The sequence below is a fragment of the Diabrotica undecimpunctata genome, chromosome 10 (genome assembly GCF_040954645.1).
Source record: "Diabrotica undecimpunctata isolate CICGRU chromosome 10, icDiaUnde3, whole genome shotgun sequence".
NCBI classification, from domain to species: domain Eukaryota; kingdom Metazoa; phylum Arthropoda; class Insecta; order Coleoptera; family Chrysomelidae; genus Diabrotica; species Diabrotica undecimpunctata.
Genome location: NC_092812.1, coordinates 73,478,652 through 73,495,858, shown reverse-complemented (window position 1 = coordinate 73,495,858; position 17,207 = coordinate 73,478,652). Strand labels below are relative to the sequence as shown.

Here is a 17,207-nt window from a genome sequence, read left to right as displayed (position 1 = left end):
GAAGATTGTTCTCAAGAAGGCTTTGGCTCATAACGAGCTGTAATGCCACTGATATTGATTAATCCGCCAATGAACAAGCAGAATTGCTTACAAAGTGGAAAAAGAAGAAGATATTGGAAATCTGTAAGCTAATTTTTGTTATTAAGCAATAAAGGTCTAAACGAATGGTCTAGATAAGACAGAATACTTAACAGAATAAGGAAATTAAAGGCACTAAAAAATGTAAATACATAAGATTCATACTTTCTCGAAACGAAAGTACTGAGAAATACAAAAATATTCAGCAGAATAATGCAAACAAGAAAATATATTGCCCAAATAAAAGGTGTACAATGCGATAAATAAATCACCACGAACACAAAAAGATAATTTATAATGATATACTACACAGTACAATGACATGTGGGGCAGAAAACTGGGTAATAAACAATCGAAACAAGAGCAAAATTACAGCACCATGATCAAGAGTGTATATTGTTACCATCATTATGGAATATCGTCGTTGATAACCTGATTCATGGGCTTAGCAGCCAAGGAATCTGGGCCCAGGGTTTCGCAGAAAATATTTCAATATTGCCTAGGGGAAAATTTTCAGTACTGTAGCGGATCAAACGCAATATGCCTTTCATTACATAGAGAATTGATTTCTGAAAAAGAACCTCTTGGTGAACCCTCCTAAACTTAATACCCTTTACTAATAAGCGAAGGCTTGCTGGACTAATGAGCTGAAATTATTTGGCGAAGCACTAGAAAGAACCAATGAGAAGTAACTAGGGGTAACCCTGGATTCAAAATTCAATTGAAACATTCATATTAACAACATAACTCTCTTCTCTTCTGGAAGTGCAGACAAGTTGCAGGTAAAACCTGCGGTCTAAGACCGAATGTAATCTGTTGGCTCTACACATCAGTGATAAATGCAGCGGAGTCTATTTCCCTCAAATGCTTGAGCAAACGAGCCTCCAGCAGTCCCGACACCGGTTAAGGTCCATGACCTCTTGGGCTGTCGCTCTCGGTATTCGGGAGTTGTTCCTAAAGATCTAGGCCTCTTATTCGATGAAGAAGTTTTACTCCCCTCGGACGATACACCTTTTGTAGTCTCCTCATGTTAACTATTCGGATTATGGTCCTGACGAGTTTCAGATCTCGACTGAGCCTTGGGGACATTGATGAGCCCAGCCCTAACATGGGTAGAGGCAAGTCATTAACCCGAGAGAGGCCTTCGCCGTCACCCTCGGCGCTCGAAGGAGAGCTCGAAGTTGCCCCATGTGAAACCGACGGCTATACCTTGGTATTAGGAAGGGAAGTCCCCTCTGAACACAAAAGCCCTTTTTTGCAGCCCCTGACCTATTTCTCTTTTTCATTGTTAACCTCTCAATATCCGTTTTCAGCGGGCCGAGGATCCGGATGGAGGATAGCGTCGTTAGTAGTGAGAAGAAGACCTCATGGGGGTCTACAGCAGGTTCAGAGGTAATGGGGGAGCAACTCACCTGAGAGTAAGGGGTTGGTTTTGTTTTGGATTTATGGTTCCTTGTCATTTTAGATCCCACGAGTAGCTAGTAATAGTTATAACAGGTCCGCCCGGTCAGAGCCCCGCATGACCGAGTAAGACTATTTACAACGAAGTTTCGCCTGCTACCCCCATGGGAACGCTACTACTCCAGCGACCTTTCATCCACAGCGCGATACCTTCACTTGAAATTGGAAGAATAGAGAGATTAATAGATTTCACCCTCGTTCTCCCCTCCTAAAGCCCCACTAGCGAGAGAATGTTAGCCAGAGAACCGTTATCATATCCGACACCTGGAGACGCGTCCGGTAGGTACCTCAATCCTCGGGAAAAATGTGGAACGATTTACCATTTTGCGTGTCATCCTTGCACATGGGCCATGGTAATCTTCTCTGTATCGTTCCAATTTTAGTACATATACCACCGAAGCGAGTACTTACCGACAGTTACATCTGGTTCAGTATTTTGAAAGAAAAAGACGGTTTTGCAATTTTGTGTGACCTCTCTCACTGGCCCAAAAAGACAAGCGCTTCTAAATAAGACGAGCTTTGAATAGTACAGGAACTACATCTTTATAGGCTATCACACGCATCCCTCCGATGGTAGTCTTTATGACCATTCGGAGACTTAATGCAAATAATACTTGGAGTCCGAATGATGTATTGAATCGCCATACAAATACCACTGGGACTATACTTGAGGAACTCATATTTCAGCTAAATTCAAATAGGATGACACCAGAACCAATCTCCACTGTGTAAATTATACCATCTAGAAAACAAAAAGTCCCAAACTTTAATTTGCACTTAAAATGGTCCTCTGATGGATCTAAAACTGCCTTTGGTCTGATACTGGATGTGGAGTTTTTGGCAAGCATATAATTATAACATATCTTACAACCTAGGTTAATATACAACTGTGTTCCAGACAAAAGTTTTTGCTTTAGTAGCCTGCATTAATAAAATCCTGAATGGAGAAGACAAAGCAAAAGAAATCGACATTTCGTCATTCTGGCCTTAAAGAACCCACTCATAAAATCAATTTAGTGAGGAACTGCAAAAATCTCTTCATCAACTTGGCAAAAGAAAATAAAGTATGTTTAATATGGGTTCCGGGTCATGAGTGGGTGAATGAACGAGCAGATTTATTTGCAAAACAAGGCTCGAGAGTAATCTTTGTGTGCCCAGAACCATTGCGTGGTATTACCAAAAATGGTGCAAGAAACGAGGTTTAGAAGTAGCTGTTAAGAAATTATCAAAAGAAATTGAGAGCCACTTAAGGGCAAACCCAGACTAAATCAATAATCAATAACATAGCTAAAAAAACACTCGGAGAATTAGATGAACTTTAATAAACAAGAGATTTAAACGGTCACCGAAATCGTGAGTGGGACATTGTCGTTTAAGAAAACACTTATAAACATAGCCGTGGCCACAGCGGGTGCCGTGGAACTAACTTTAGAGGGGCGTAAAAATTGGGACCGTTCACTTCCAGAAACAACTAATATGTAAACATTTTGAGCAATATTAAATAAACTAGAAATTACACTAAACAGTAAAACTTTTGTAATAAATAAGTTAGAAATTATAAATTAGGTAGTTATGTCTAATACCAATGTGTAACGATAAGACTACCAAAGAGAATTGAAATACTATTGTAAAAATAATACCTCAATCAACCATGGGAGCTTATCGTTTATACCTTGCCTAGCTCAGTATCTCAAGGGTGAGTTCGTCTTGTCTTAAACTAGGGATTGAACCTGAGTTCTCAGTTGATAGCAAATAAGACAAATTTTAACCAAACATATTTATTTAAATGAATAAAAAAACAATAATTAACCCTGCCAAAGCTTAACAGTTAATAAGTGTTACTTATTGCTTCGATGGGCTGCTTGTGTGTTCTAGCTGTTGGGTCCTCCAATTAGAAGTTGTGGCTTCTGGAGAGAGAGCTGCAGTCACACGTGGCTGTATGTCCTAAGTTTTGGTGTCCAATAAACCAATAAATTCAACAACTCCAATTAAGTTTTGATGTGTCCAACAAACCCAATAAAATATCCAGTAAACCAATAAAGTTTTGATACCTCCAATAAACTAAAAGGATAAGAAACAACATGCATTAGAAACACATCAAAAAGAAAGGTTTAACTTCCTTGCCATCTTACAAAATTACACTTAAACAAATAGCGTATGGCAAGGATAAAATGAAATATGAATGTTACTACTTAGTTAAATTCTGTTAAAGAGTCCTAATGCATATATCAGAAAAAAAAATGTGCTTTCGAAAGAAAGTAAGGTTACATTGGAAATGCGGTCAGGATTATAGAATAAATATCACAATGAAAGTACTTACCCCAAGAGAAGTTGTAGACCATAAAAATGAGTCTTATAATAATTTTTGCCTTCTTTTATAAATTTCAAAAAGAGGCAAAAAATAATCCCACTACAGAAAAGTTGTTTTGACAGAAAGTGGGAGACTGAATGAAGTTAGCACAGATGTCATAGAATGTTGGTATAGATATCATGAAACACCACTGGTATTTTAAAATTGAACGCGGTTATATAAAATCTAGGCCATTATTGCAACACTTAGGAAGTTCAATTAGAAAAATATATTATTCGACAATTTATTAAGTGCAGGTTTGCAGATGAATGGGCTTTAATTATTAAAATATTACTCGATATAGTTTTACAATGTCTCAGTTATACACGGTGAAACCATAAAAGGTTAAGAAGTTAAGAATAATGTGAGATTACAAATTAAGGGATTAATTTGTGATTGAACATATCGGCCACTATATAAAAGAAACAGACGACCAATAGAAAATATCTAAACACATATAAAATATAAAATAATAATGTTATAACAATAATCATAACACCAATTCACTCGGTTTTTGAATTATTATCTCACCCAAGCAGTGCTAACTATAACTTTATTTAGCTACCTTATTATTTAGAATTTATGATTCAGCTAAACTATCTAATTAAAATCTAAGCTCATTAAGTGAAACTGATCTAGGAGGGACTGTCTCTAAAGTTTTACTTAAATTTGGTTGTGATACCGTATGTCTTCGAGGCGTTGGATGAGGTTGGATGCAAGAACGTTGATGTCTTTGTTTTCAGGCTCTCCTGGAGTTTCGAATATATCTGACTACCTTTCACATAATGAAAATCAACATAACAATGAATATAGTGACTAGTCCCGTGGTTAAATGAGGAATCTACTGATGGTTAGCAATGGTTTTCCACGTGTGTCGGATATATCTTGGCCAAACTGCTCTGCCTCAAGTACAATATTTCGCACTCATCTCCCCGAATATCTATATTATGTCTGGGAATGTTGTTCTGCTTTATGATTGGCCTCTGCATAAGCTCTTCAATGTGACTGACGGGAGTCTTTAAATAACTTCCAATTGCTGTTTCCAATCCATTACTGGATGTGAGTAATGTTATGTTTTGAGTCTGAGCAACGCATTTTGGTGACAGCTTTATAAAACTCGTTTGATTGATTATATGTTCAGATCGAGAACCGTCGCACATTATAGCTAAATTTATAACGTATGGTGGAATGACTAGCCAGAGGTTCGGTGTGCTCATTTTCAAGCAACTGGCTTCCTTTATCGTGTATTCTATTATATTGCAGGTGGTTTTGGTAGTTCTATCATATCATTCATTTAAGATACAGTTTGGCTGAGTATCCATATTAATGATTCCCATTGGTGAACATGCCAACTCTCCTTTGTTTAATTCTATACACCTTCCTTTATCTTTATATGTCACTTCAAAATAGTGTAAGATATTGTAATCTACTGCAAGTAGATTTCTTGGGACCAACAATGAGAGCACAATACCACCTCTCACCGACAACGGAAGAGCTGTGACTCTCAGTAGGTTGTATCTAGTGATGTCAATTATTAGGAAATGACGATGTCTCCTTCTTCATTTTGTACGACCGTATCTATTATTGGCTGGCTTCTTATATCTACTCCTTGTGGAAGGAACATTGTAGCATTCGAAATGATCGACTCTATTTGTCCGGGTTTTATAATATCTATGAAGTGTCCATGATTGTAATAAAGATTTAATATTTTTTCGTATGTGTTCGCATATTCTTTTGCATATTCCATTGCATGGTTATAAGTCGTTTCCACTTTAAGTCGTATGTACTCTTTCTCTAATATGTCAGCTCTATATGAGACATCACCTAGGCCTTTAGATATTTCCTTAGTTCCGTTTATCAGTGCTTTTTGGAACCTATTTAAATGTCCGTTTATTCTTTCTTCTGTAGAGGTAATCGAGGCTATTGTTTGTAACATCAGCTTCGTTTGATGTTTTGAATTTTTTATTAGATCCTTCTGATTTTCGTCCAAGGAATCTATGTCCCTGTATATTTCATCATTTACCCCAAATACTGATGTGAGGACTGTTCCTAGAAGACCCCTCTTCGAAATTCTTTTAATTTCCAGATCTAATGCTCGACTTATCATGTTTGCTTGTTATTGTTCCTCTTTTAGCTGGCTCGATAGTGAATCACAATTTATTATATTGCTTTTCTTACACATATCTTCCAGCGTTTTCACCATTGAATCTATCGTTCGTTCGCCTTTTAAATTTTTTTTCTTTTCTAGATGAGTTTTTATTCTAAATATTACATGAAATCAATTTTAACTTAAGAATACCCGTCAGAAAAATCATAGCAAGTTGACCACTTGCAACAATGACAGTAAAATTCTCATGTTAGTGATCCCATAGTAAATCATGGAGAAAAATCCAAAAAAAAAGCCTATAATACTATCCCAACATGGTAAGTAATTGATCTTAAGTATAGTTGTCTCTTAATATTAATATCAAACTCTGATTTTGTATGTATATTATTTACACATGCAGCCATAGCATCAAACAGAAGACAGGTTAACCTAAATGCAATACAAACTTGGCTAAAAATGTGGCGTCTACGAGTCAACGAGACAAAAGGTAACATTTACAAACCGAAAAGGAAACTGCCCCCCGGTATCGTTAAACGGTCAACCTCTGCCACAGAAAGACGACATAAAATACGGGGGAATGCATTTGGATCGTAGGCTCACATGGAGTAAACACATATTTAGCAAACTAAAACAGCTGGGCCTTAAACTCAGAAAACTATATTGGTTAATAGGCCGGAAGTCAAAACTGTCAATTGTGACAACAACATTTTAACATACAAAGCTATTTTAAAACCGACTTAAAGCTATGGAAATCAGCTATTGGGAACAGCAGCTAGATCAATTATTGACATTCTCTGAATAATAATTAATGTTCCATCGTACGTTCCAAACAAAAAGATTACACGAGACCCTTAAAATGACAACTGTCAACGAAGAAGTCACCAAACTCTGCCAACAATATGATCTGAGACTAACAGACCACCCCAATAATCTAGCTCAAAATTTAATGACACAACCGATTGGACGAAGGCTCAAACGAAAGACTACAGACGACCTGTTAACTTATAAACTAGTCGCTAGAAGCAGAAGCACAACCAACCCCAAGAGATGCGTGAGGCTATTCCAGTGCCAAGAATACACATTAATAATAATTATATTGTTAAATATTGTCAGACAATTTACTTACTGTAATTACATTACAGATTGTAAATTTGTTAAATAAAAAAATATTGATTACATTGGTTAAATAACGAAATACTTTTAAAATCATGAATAATATTATATTAAAGTTTATATATATATATATATATATATATATATATATATATATATATATATATATATATATATATATATATATATATATATATATGTTTTGTCACTGTATTAAATTCTGTCGGAAAAAAGCAAATATACAAGATAAACGACAAACTGTTATAGGAAACAAATTCTTATTTCCACCCCAATGTCAAGAAATAAACAAGATGATAGCAGTAGTCCTGTAAAAAGTAACGGTGGCGGATGTAGTGCAGATTTTAGATATAATTGAATGTTGGATGAATAATGTATATGTCCTCGCATCACCGTAGCCGCATTGGATTCCCTCGGGACGGAGTTAGTATATTCCCTTCTACCCTTAACCATTCCCACACGCTCCGAATTGACCATAGAGTGGAATAGAACGTCAAACTATACGCCTAGCTGAGCGTGTTTGTTAAATGAACACCGGCATGTCACTGCGCTTTATTTTCAATTACCACGAGATAATGCTTTTTAACCAAGGAAATTCCATTTGAAATTCAATTGCGCCAATCTCACAGCCTCTGCTTCTATTTTATTTACAAATTAACTAAAAAGTAGTGGTGTGTGGAGATAATCAAATCTGGTCCTAGGAGCTGAACTTTACGATTCACTATTACGAATAAATTAAATATATGTATAATATAATATGAGTAATAAATATATTTATACAGAAATATTTTTTTAAATTTCTTCAAAGACGTACAAAATCTGCATAAATCTGCATAATCTACATTCTCGTAAATAAAATGAAAAATCAGAAAGATACTTCAATTTTAATTTCAAGGGAAGATTTTTAGTCAATGGTTTTAGACTTTAAGGTTTAATCTTCTTTTTCTTCTTCAAATTTCATCTTACATCATCAACTCTAAATTATTTTGCGTGACTATTTTTGAATTATATTTTGACTATTCTATTTCCCTCAGATTTGTCAAAATAGAATTCAAAAGTTTTTGTTAGGGAGTAAATATTGTCTGTATTCCTCTTGATTTAGCAGTGTTCACTTGAATATCGTAGAGTAAGGACGTATTCAGCCGAGTACGATAGCAAAAAGTGATCACCGATAAAAACAATTAAAATCTAATTATTATTAAAATTCTAGTTATTAAAATAAACAGTAAAGTGGCAGTGGCGTACCAAATTCTGTTTTCTACAATGAACAATTCACACACACGGAACACAAACAATCAGTGTCTATTGTAGTATCAGCAGAAATTGCAGGTAAGCAGCAGGTCCACTATTAACAAACATTCAAGAACATGTACCCAACTCCCCAACAATATTCTCCACTAGAATACACATCCGAACATGCACCAAACCACATATACTGGCAACCCACAAATACTCCCTATATCAAACATTCCACAAAATCAATTCGCTCTTCCACCACAACCTCAACAATTTCCACCACAACCCCAACCAATCTACTACAATCCAAGCAGCCCTATCTACTGTAGTTCAGACCTCAAACACAAAGCTAAAAAGCAAAGCTGCAATTAGACATTCAGAAAACTCGGATATAGAGTCTAGCGAAGACGACGATCAAAAAACCCAAAATAAAAACTCATGGCAAGTAGTCAAAAAAATTTTCAAAACAAAATAACGATCCTAATTCTCCAAGCTCACCACCAACAAAAATACAAAATCGATACAGTGCATTATCAAACGCCGAGAGCTCTGAACAGACTGAAACAGAAAAACAACAGAAAATACCAAAACCACCTCCAATATTCGTATATGGCGTCAAAAACTTCATGAGAATTTTACTGTCATCGTTGCAAGTGGTCAACTTGCTATGATTTTTCTGACGGGTATTCTTAAGTTAAAATTGATTTCATGTAATATTTAGAATAAAAACTCATCTAGAAAAGAAAAAAATTTTAGATGGCGAACGAACGATAGATTCAATGGTGAAAACGCTGGAAGATATGTGTAAGACAAGCAATATAATAAATTGTGATTCACTATCGAGCCAGCTAAAAGAGGAATAAGAACAAGCAAAAATGATAAGTCGAGCATTAGATCTGGAAATTAAAAGAATTCCGAAGAGGGGTCTTCTAGGAACAGTCCTCACATCAGTATTTGGGGTAAATGATGAAGTATACAGGGACATAGATTCCTTGGACGAAAATCAGAACGATCTAATAAAAAATTCAAAACATCAAACGAAGCTGATGTTACAAACAATAGCCTCGATTAACTCTACAGAAGAAAGAATAAACAGACATTTAAATAGGTTCCGAGAAGCACTGATAAACGGAACTAAGGAAATATCTAAAGGCCTAGGTTATGTCTCATATAGAGCTGACACATTAGAGAAAGAGTACATACGACTTAAAGTGGAAACGACTTATAACCATGCAATGGAATATGCAAAAGAATATGCGAACACATACGAAAAATATTAAATCTTCATTACAATCATGGACACTTCATAGATATTATAAAACCCGGACAAATAGAGTCGATCATTTCGAATGCTACATAGATATAAGAAGGCAGCCAATAATAGATACGGTCCTACAAAATGAAGAAGGAAACATCGTCATTTCCTAATAATTGACATCACTAGATACAACCTACTGAGAGTCACAGCTCTTCCGTTGTCGGTGAGAGGTGGTATTGTGCGCTCGTTGTTGGTCCCAAGAAATCTACTTGCAGTAGATTACAATATCTTACACTATTTTGAAGTGACATATAAAAATAAAGGAAGGTGTATAGAATTAAACAAAGGAGAGTTGGCATGTTCACCAATGGGAATAATTAATATGGATACTCAGCCAAACTGTATCTTAAATGAATTATATGATAGAACTACCAAAACCACCTGCAATATAATAGAATCCACGATAAAGGAAGCCAGTTGGTTGAAAATGAGCACACCGAACCTCTGGCTAGTCATTCCACCATACGCTATAAATTTAGCTATAATGTGCGACGGTTCTTGATCTGAACATATAATCAATCAAACGAGTTTTATAAAGCTGTCACCAAAATGCGTTGCTCAGACTCGAAATATAACATTACTCACATCCAGTAATGGATTGGAAACAGCAATTGGAAGTTATTTAAAAACTTCCGTCAGTCCCATTGAAGAGCTTATGCAGAGGCCAATCATAAAGCAGAACAACATTCCCAGACATAATATAGATATTCGGGGAGATGAGTTGCGAAATATTGTACTTGAGGCAGAGCAGTTTGACCAAGATATATCCGACACACTTGGAAACTCATTGCGAACCATCAGTAGTTTCCTCATTTAACCACGGGACTAGTCACTATATTCATTGTTATGTTGATTTTCATTATGTGAAAGGTAGTCAGATATATTCGAAACTCCAAGAGAGCCAGAAAACAAAGACATCAACGTTCTTGCATCCAACCTCATCCAACGCCTTAAAGACATACGGTATCACGACCAAATTTAAGTAAAACTTTAGAGAAAGCCCCTCCTAGATCAGTTTCACTTAACAAGCTTAAATTTGAATTAGATAGTTTAGCTGAATCATAAATTCTAAATAATAAGGTAGCTAAATAAAGTTATAGATAGCACTGCTCGGGTGAGATAATAATTCAAAAACCGAGTAATTATATTATTATTATTTTATATTTTATGTGTTTAGATATTTTCTATTGGTCGTCTGTTTCTTTTATATAGTGGCCGATATGTTCAATCACAAATTATTCCCTTAATTTGTAATCTCACATTATTCTTAACTTCTTAACCTTTTATGGTTTCACCGTGTATAACTGAGAAATTGTAAAACTATATCGAGTAATATTTTAATAATTATAGTCCATTCATCTGCAAACCTGCACTTAATCAATTGTCGAATAATATATTTTTCTAATTGAACTTCGTAAGTGTTGCAATAATGGCCTAGATTAAAGTGTAGTGTAAGCTTATAGTTAAAATTTTGTTAGTATGATAGAAGCATTAACCTCTGTGCTGAGGTATACATTATTTGTGAAATTATAAATTGGGGATTTGAGCTCATTTGAGGGCAGTCTATTATAGAAAGTTACCTAACCAACATCTATAGTGTAATTAGTAGTAGCTGTCAATAAAACCATAATTTTACTCCAGGACTTCAACATTTTATTGTATTTACCATCGTCGATGGAGAAGAATCTCCGACATGACGAGGAATATCGGAAACAGCTGAAAAAAAGACAAACAGTAAGGAAGACTTGGATACAACTGCAAACAGACCAAAGTAAAAAGGAATATGACGACTGCCGAAAAGAAACAAGAAAAATAATACGCACAAAGAAAAGAAACTATGAACCACAAAAATATGAAGCTATGGAGAGAAACCGGCCCAAACCAGGCTCCAGAGAATTATATAAAGCAATTTCCTCTGAGAAAAGAGGACATAGAACCAATTCCATCCATACCCTGAGAGACAAGCAAGGCCGTATGATAATCGACGGTAAAGAAGTAACTGAAGAATGGAAAGAGTATTTTAGGGACCTTCTAAACATCATACAGGAAGAACAGCACAAAGAAGAGATCTATATCACAACCGAAGTGCCCGTTAAAAATCCCTCCATTGAAGAAACCCAAAAGGCCTTAAATAAGCTGAAAAATCACAAAGCGCCGGGTACGGACGATATACCAGCAGAACTTCTGAAATATGGGGGAGACGCACTACATCGCCAAATCCACCAGCTAATAACGCACATATGGTTAGAAGAAAGGATACCAGCACGATGGAAGGAAAACAATAGTGCCCATCCACAAAAAAGGGGACAAAACAAAATGCGTGAATTATAGAGGAATTTCACTCCTAAACACTCTTAGTAGACTAATCCCTTATGCTGAAAATATCCTAGGCGAATACCAAGCCGGTTTTAGGGCAAACAGATCAACAATAGATCAACTATTCACGCTGAGATAACTTCTAGAAAAGGGTTGGGAGTATAACAGACCCATACACAATCTTTTCATAGACTTTCGACAGGCATATGATAGCGTAGAAAGAAGCCAAGTATGGAATGCCATGGTGGAGCTCTCAATACCAAAGAAACTCATTCGGATGACCAAAGTCTGTATGGAGGGTTAAATATCTAAAGTACGTGTAAATAATAAACTGTCTGGCAGCTTTGAAATTAACAGTGGACTCAAACAGGGTGATGCGTTATCTCCACTACTTTTTAACCTTGTATTAGAGAAAGCCATGAGGTCGGCCAAAATAAAAACAGAATTGCTATCGGTTCAAGGTCCCAAGCTATTACTCGCATATTCAGATGACATAGATCTCGTTGGAGACTCCATCCTATCCACAAAAGACATCTTCAACAAGGTGGAAGGAGCAACAAGTGAAGTAGGGCTGAAGATTAATGAAGAGAAGACGAAATATATGTGTATAAATAGAACGACACGAAGAGACAGAATAGGACAAAATGTGACGATCAACACCTTCAATTTTGAAAGAGTACAACGTTTTAAGTATCTGGGGGCCGTAATCACAGCTGACAACGATGTTACTGAAGAAATAAAAGACAGAATCCAATCTGCAAACCGCTGTCTATTCGCACTGGATGAGCTCATAAAATTAAAAAATCTTACAAGAAGTTCAAAGATCAAAATCTATAAATCCATCGTCAGACCTGTAATAACATACGGATGCGAAACGTGGACCATGACCAAAGCAAACTAAGAAAAGCTCAGACGCTTTGAACGAAAAATACTTAGAAAAATTTTCGGACCTCGCCATGACATCACCACAAACCAGTATAAGATCAGAACCAATATCGAATTAAAAGCACTCTACAATGACGCCGATATTGTCCAAGAAATTAAATCACAGCGACTAAGATGGGCATGCCATGTGCACAGACTGCATAACGATAGACTGGTAAAACTGGTATGGGAAGAGATTCCCACAGGCAAAAGACCACTCGGACGTCCCAGAATGCGATGGAGAGATAACATCCAAGCAGATCTCCGGAAAATGAACATTCCATTTGACCCTAGGTTGATGGAAGACCGAACAAATTGGAAAAAAGTTGTACAGTCAGCCAAGATCCACCCAGGGTTGTAGCGCTACGTGATGATGATGATGATGGAGAAGAATCGGACAAAGGGGCATTACAAAACAAAACGATTCGATCCTTATAACTACATTCGAATCTGTCCATTGGTTCAGAACGATTTCAGAACGATTTTTTTACTTTATATGTACATTCGTCCAGTAAAAGTTTTTTATAATCTTAAATGTTAAAACGACCAAAGAGATATTATGCAAAAGCCAGTATTCTCATCGTTTGAAAGATTATCGGCTGATTAGTGTAGTTGCTACTTTAAATGTGTGTGAAGAATCTTTCAGTTAGCGCGAGAATCATTCCAATTTTTATGGATTGGTATCAATGGAGAAGTAGAGGAACTGCTTTTGTATCGTTTGTTCCGCTTACTTCATCTCTTTCGTCTTTCAGGTTTTCTTCTTCTTTCTTTCGAATGCTATCAAGTGATCCGAAAACAGATGGTAACCATTCTCTAGGACATATAAAAGCTGGTATAGGATCCCATAATTCTGAAAAAGGTATCATAAATGAATGAAAAATTACAATAGGAAAACCAGCTGTGGTATGAGGGGTTTATAAATATTGATTTAAAAAAAAGTCGACAAATAATCGGTAGCGTAAACTAAAAGTAAAATTTAAGTCTCAAGCACTTCTATAATAAATCAGCAAGGTCATTCAATTATTTTTCCAATTTATTTTCGTTAATAATAGATATTTACTTAAAAAAAAAGGATGACGTGCGAGATGAAATCCCATTTTATTTAAAAATTATGATGAGTACCCCTAATTGTAAATATCAATTCATTCAGGCATATTTAAAGAAGGTTAATAGATGAAAAATCGAATTAAATTAATAATATTTACTGTTGACTCTATACTTTTTATTGTCTTCAATTGATTTAGCATAGTAAGAAATACTAGAATTATGCTTGGTATCGATTTTTTATATTAAAAATATGTAACAAAATAAGGAATGAGGAAGTAGTGCTAAAAGACAGGGAGGTAGGGATGATATTACCAATTTTTAAAAAAGGGGGCTAAAAGTAGTGTAGCAATTATCGAGGAATTACTATAATAAGTATAGGAGCTAAAATGTATGAAAAAATCCTAGATAAGAAGCTGAAATATTTTGTAGAAAGATCGTTGTCAGACTCACAAAATGGATTCCGCAAAGGCAGAAGTACTTAAGATAACATATTCATTATAAACCAGACTATAGAAAAACCTTTATATTTTGGAAAGTATATCTAGCATTTCTATATTTGGAAGAGGCATTCGACTCTGTGTCACGATTATGATTATGAAATAGCCTGAAGAAAATAGTAGTCTATAGAAAATTGATTCTACTTCTTAGAGTGACGTCGTCGAATATACAATGTATTGTCGCTGGTTAGTGGTTGGAATCTTCGTGGTTTGAGCCACGAGAATTCTCTCCAGACGAGTTGTCCACTGTACTCTCTTGAAGAAAACTTCGGAAAAACACCTTAATGGAACAGTATATTTATTTTGTTCTATTTTGAAACAACGAAACTATAAATTTGACATTTTTTTGACATTAATTTTTAATTTTTTAACTTGACGGTCATCGGAGGCGTTTCCTTAAGCTCTGACTTAGCTCCAGGAACATGTGTAACGATAAGACCAAGTAAGGGAAACGTAAACAATTGTAAGATTGGCAGTAAGAGTTTATTATTGCGAGTTAGAAATCCCTTGTTATATTTATTATTGCCGCAAATGCGATTAAAACGATGATAAAGTTATTTTACCGACTTTCCGATACCTTTCGCAACATGATTGTTACTTTTAAGTAAAAATGGTCACTTGAATGTTACGTAACGTTTAGGTAGGAGGAGGGGTATAGAAAAAAGTTACGTGGTGAAGGGGGTAAAAAATCTTCAAAAATTGCGTTAAGTAATCTCGGCAACTTCATATATTTGTGATAATAATGCTACACATTCACCCTTTTTACGTATGTTTAAAATCCCTAGTTTTTGTTTAATCGTTAAAATATTTCTTTCCGTTAAAAGGTGCGGATACATATACACACCGCTCGGCGCGTTTTTAACATGTTTGTAAAATAGTAGGTATAGTTTATATCACGAAAAATGGTTGAGTGCTTAATGATTGCAATAAAACCCGACCGCAAGTACCCCAGCTTAGTCAACATTAGTTGAGCAGGTAAGTATTCAGGTAAAATTGAAGCTACTGTGGAGTGTCGTTATCTTGTTTGTATAATAAATTCCTGGTAATATAAAAACGATTAAAAAATCGTATAAAATTATAAAAACGATTAGAATACATTTTATTTCATAAAGTTGTAAACATTTTAACAGTGAGTTTCACTATCAATGGTTGATATTTTAATGACCACAATAAATTTGTTGATCCTTAAGTATTTACTGGAATAATTATACAGGTTCCCTCTATTCTGTATAATTTGTAAAAGTATATAAAACCGATGAGAAATTTTTAAATATGCATTTTGTTTCATTTCATATAGTTCTTTACTTACAAGAGAACTTACTGCTAATACTGCTGCCAGTGAAATATCTGATTTAACGAAAATACCTCCAACCACAGTGAAAAGAATTACATCAAATCCCATTAAGTCAAGAAGGAAGCGTAAGGATGCCGGTTCTACCAAATGTATTGACGAAAGTGATAAGGACTTAATAAGATGAAAAATTTACACAATGTACGAAGAGCAACGGATACCTACATTAGATGCTTTAAAACAACGGCTTACTAATGATGATACACAAATAAACTGTAGCCGGATTAGTCTTTGGAGGATTTTGTCTAAAATGGGCTTCAGATATCGTACAATTGACAAAAGGCAAGTGCTTATGGAGTCCCATCGTTTACAAAAGTGGTGTAATGAATATATAACTTCCATAAGAAAGTACCGTACAGAAGATCGACCAATAATTTATCTGGACGAGACATGGTTTGACACTCATGAAACACCATCCAAGGGATGGTCCGATTCTTCCAACAGGTCTCAAATAAAAGTTCCATCAAACAAAGGGAAAAGAATAACAATTTTACATGCAGGATCAGAAAATGGTTGGGTCCCAAATGCCTTATGGCTTTCTGCAAAGAACATTAAAGACTCCTGCGGGGACTACTATGAGGATACAATGGCAGAGCTTTTTGAGCAATGGTTTAAGAATTCTCTTATACCTAACCTTCCTCAAAATAGTGTGATAGTAATGGACAATGCAAGTTACCACAGTCGTCAATTACATAAGTCTCCAAGTGCAAATAACACGAAAATTGAAATTCAAAACTACCTGTTAGAAAACGATATATATTTTGAAGAAAGTTATTAAAAAAATGAACTGTTAGAAGTGTTAAAATCATTTTCTATTAAAAAAGTATAAGTTTGTGACGCATTGGCCAAGGACATTGGACATACAGTGTTACGGCTTCCGCCCTACTATTGTTTATTTAATCCCATAGAGCATATGTGGCACCAACTAAAGTCAAATGTTAGGCCACAAAATGTTTCTCCGACTTTAAGTGGTAGTGTAGTCGAATTAATAAGGAAATGTGTTGATGATATCTTCCCAGAAAGTTGGAAAAATTCAGTACGCCATGTAATGAACGTAGAAAATTCATATGTTACTTTGAATTACATAATTAAACCAATTGTTATTAATCTTGAAGAGGATAGCGACAGCGAAACAGAATTAGGTATTTAGGAATTCATAAATATATTTTGGTTATTTTGGGTATTTTTTTTTGTAATATTAACTTGTATATATTTTTCTATATTTTTTTTTCAATTCATCTATTTTTTGTACATTATGTATTCGTTTGTATGTATATACTGTAAATAGAACTATTATTACTGTACATTTTTAACGATATTCGATTAGGAAGAGCAAAAACTTTTAAACACGCCAGTTTTTTGCTGACAGTCCTAAACCTGTAAAAAGTGTG

At 35.2% G+C, this 17,207-nt stretch overlaps 1 non-coding gene across 1 annotated transcript; it reads right to left on the bottom strand.

Moving 5' to 3' along the window:
* Positions 1–1,839: 1,839 nt before the first annotated feature.
* On the bottom strand, positions 1,840–1,946 carry LOC140452575 (U6 spliceosomal RNA). Its single transcript, XR_011952218.1, has one exon. It is a non-coding gene; the product is annotated as a U6 spliceosomal RNA (small nuclear RNA).
* Positions 1,947–17,207: the final 15,261 nt, after the last annotated feature.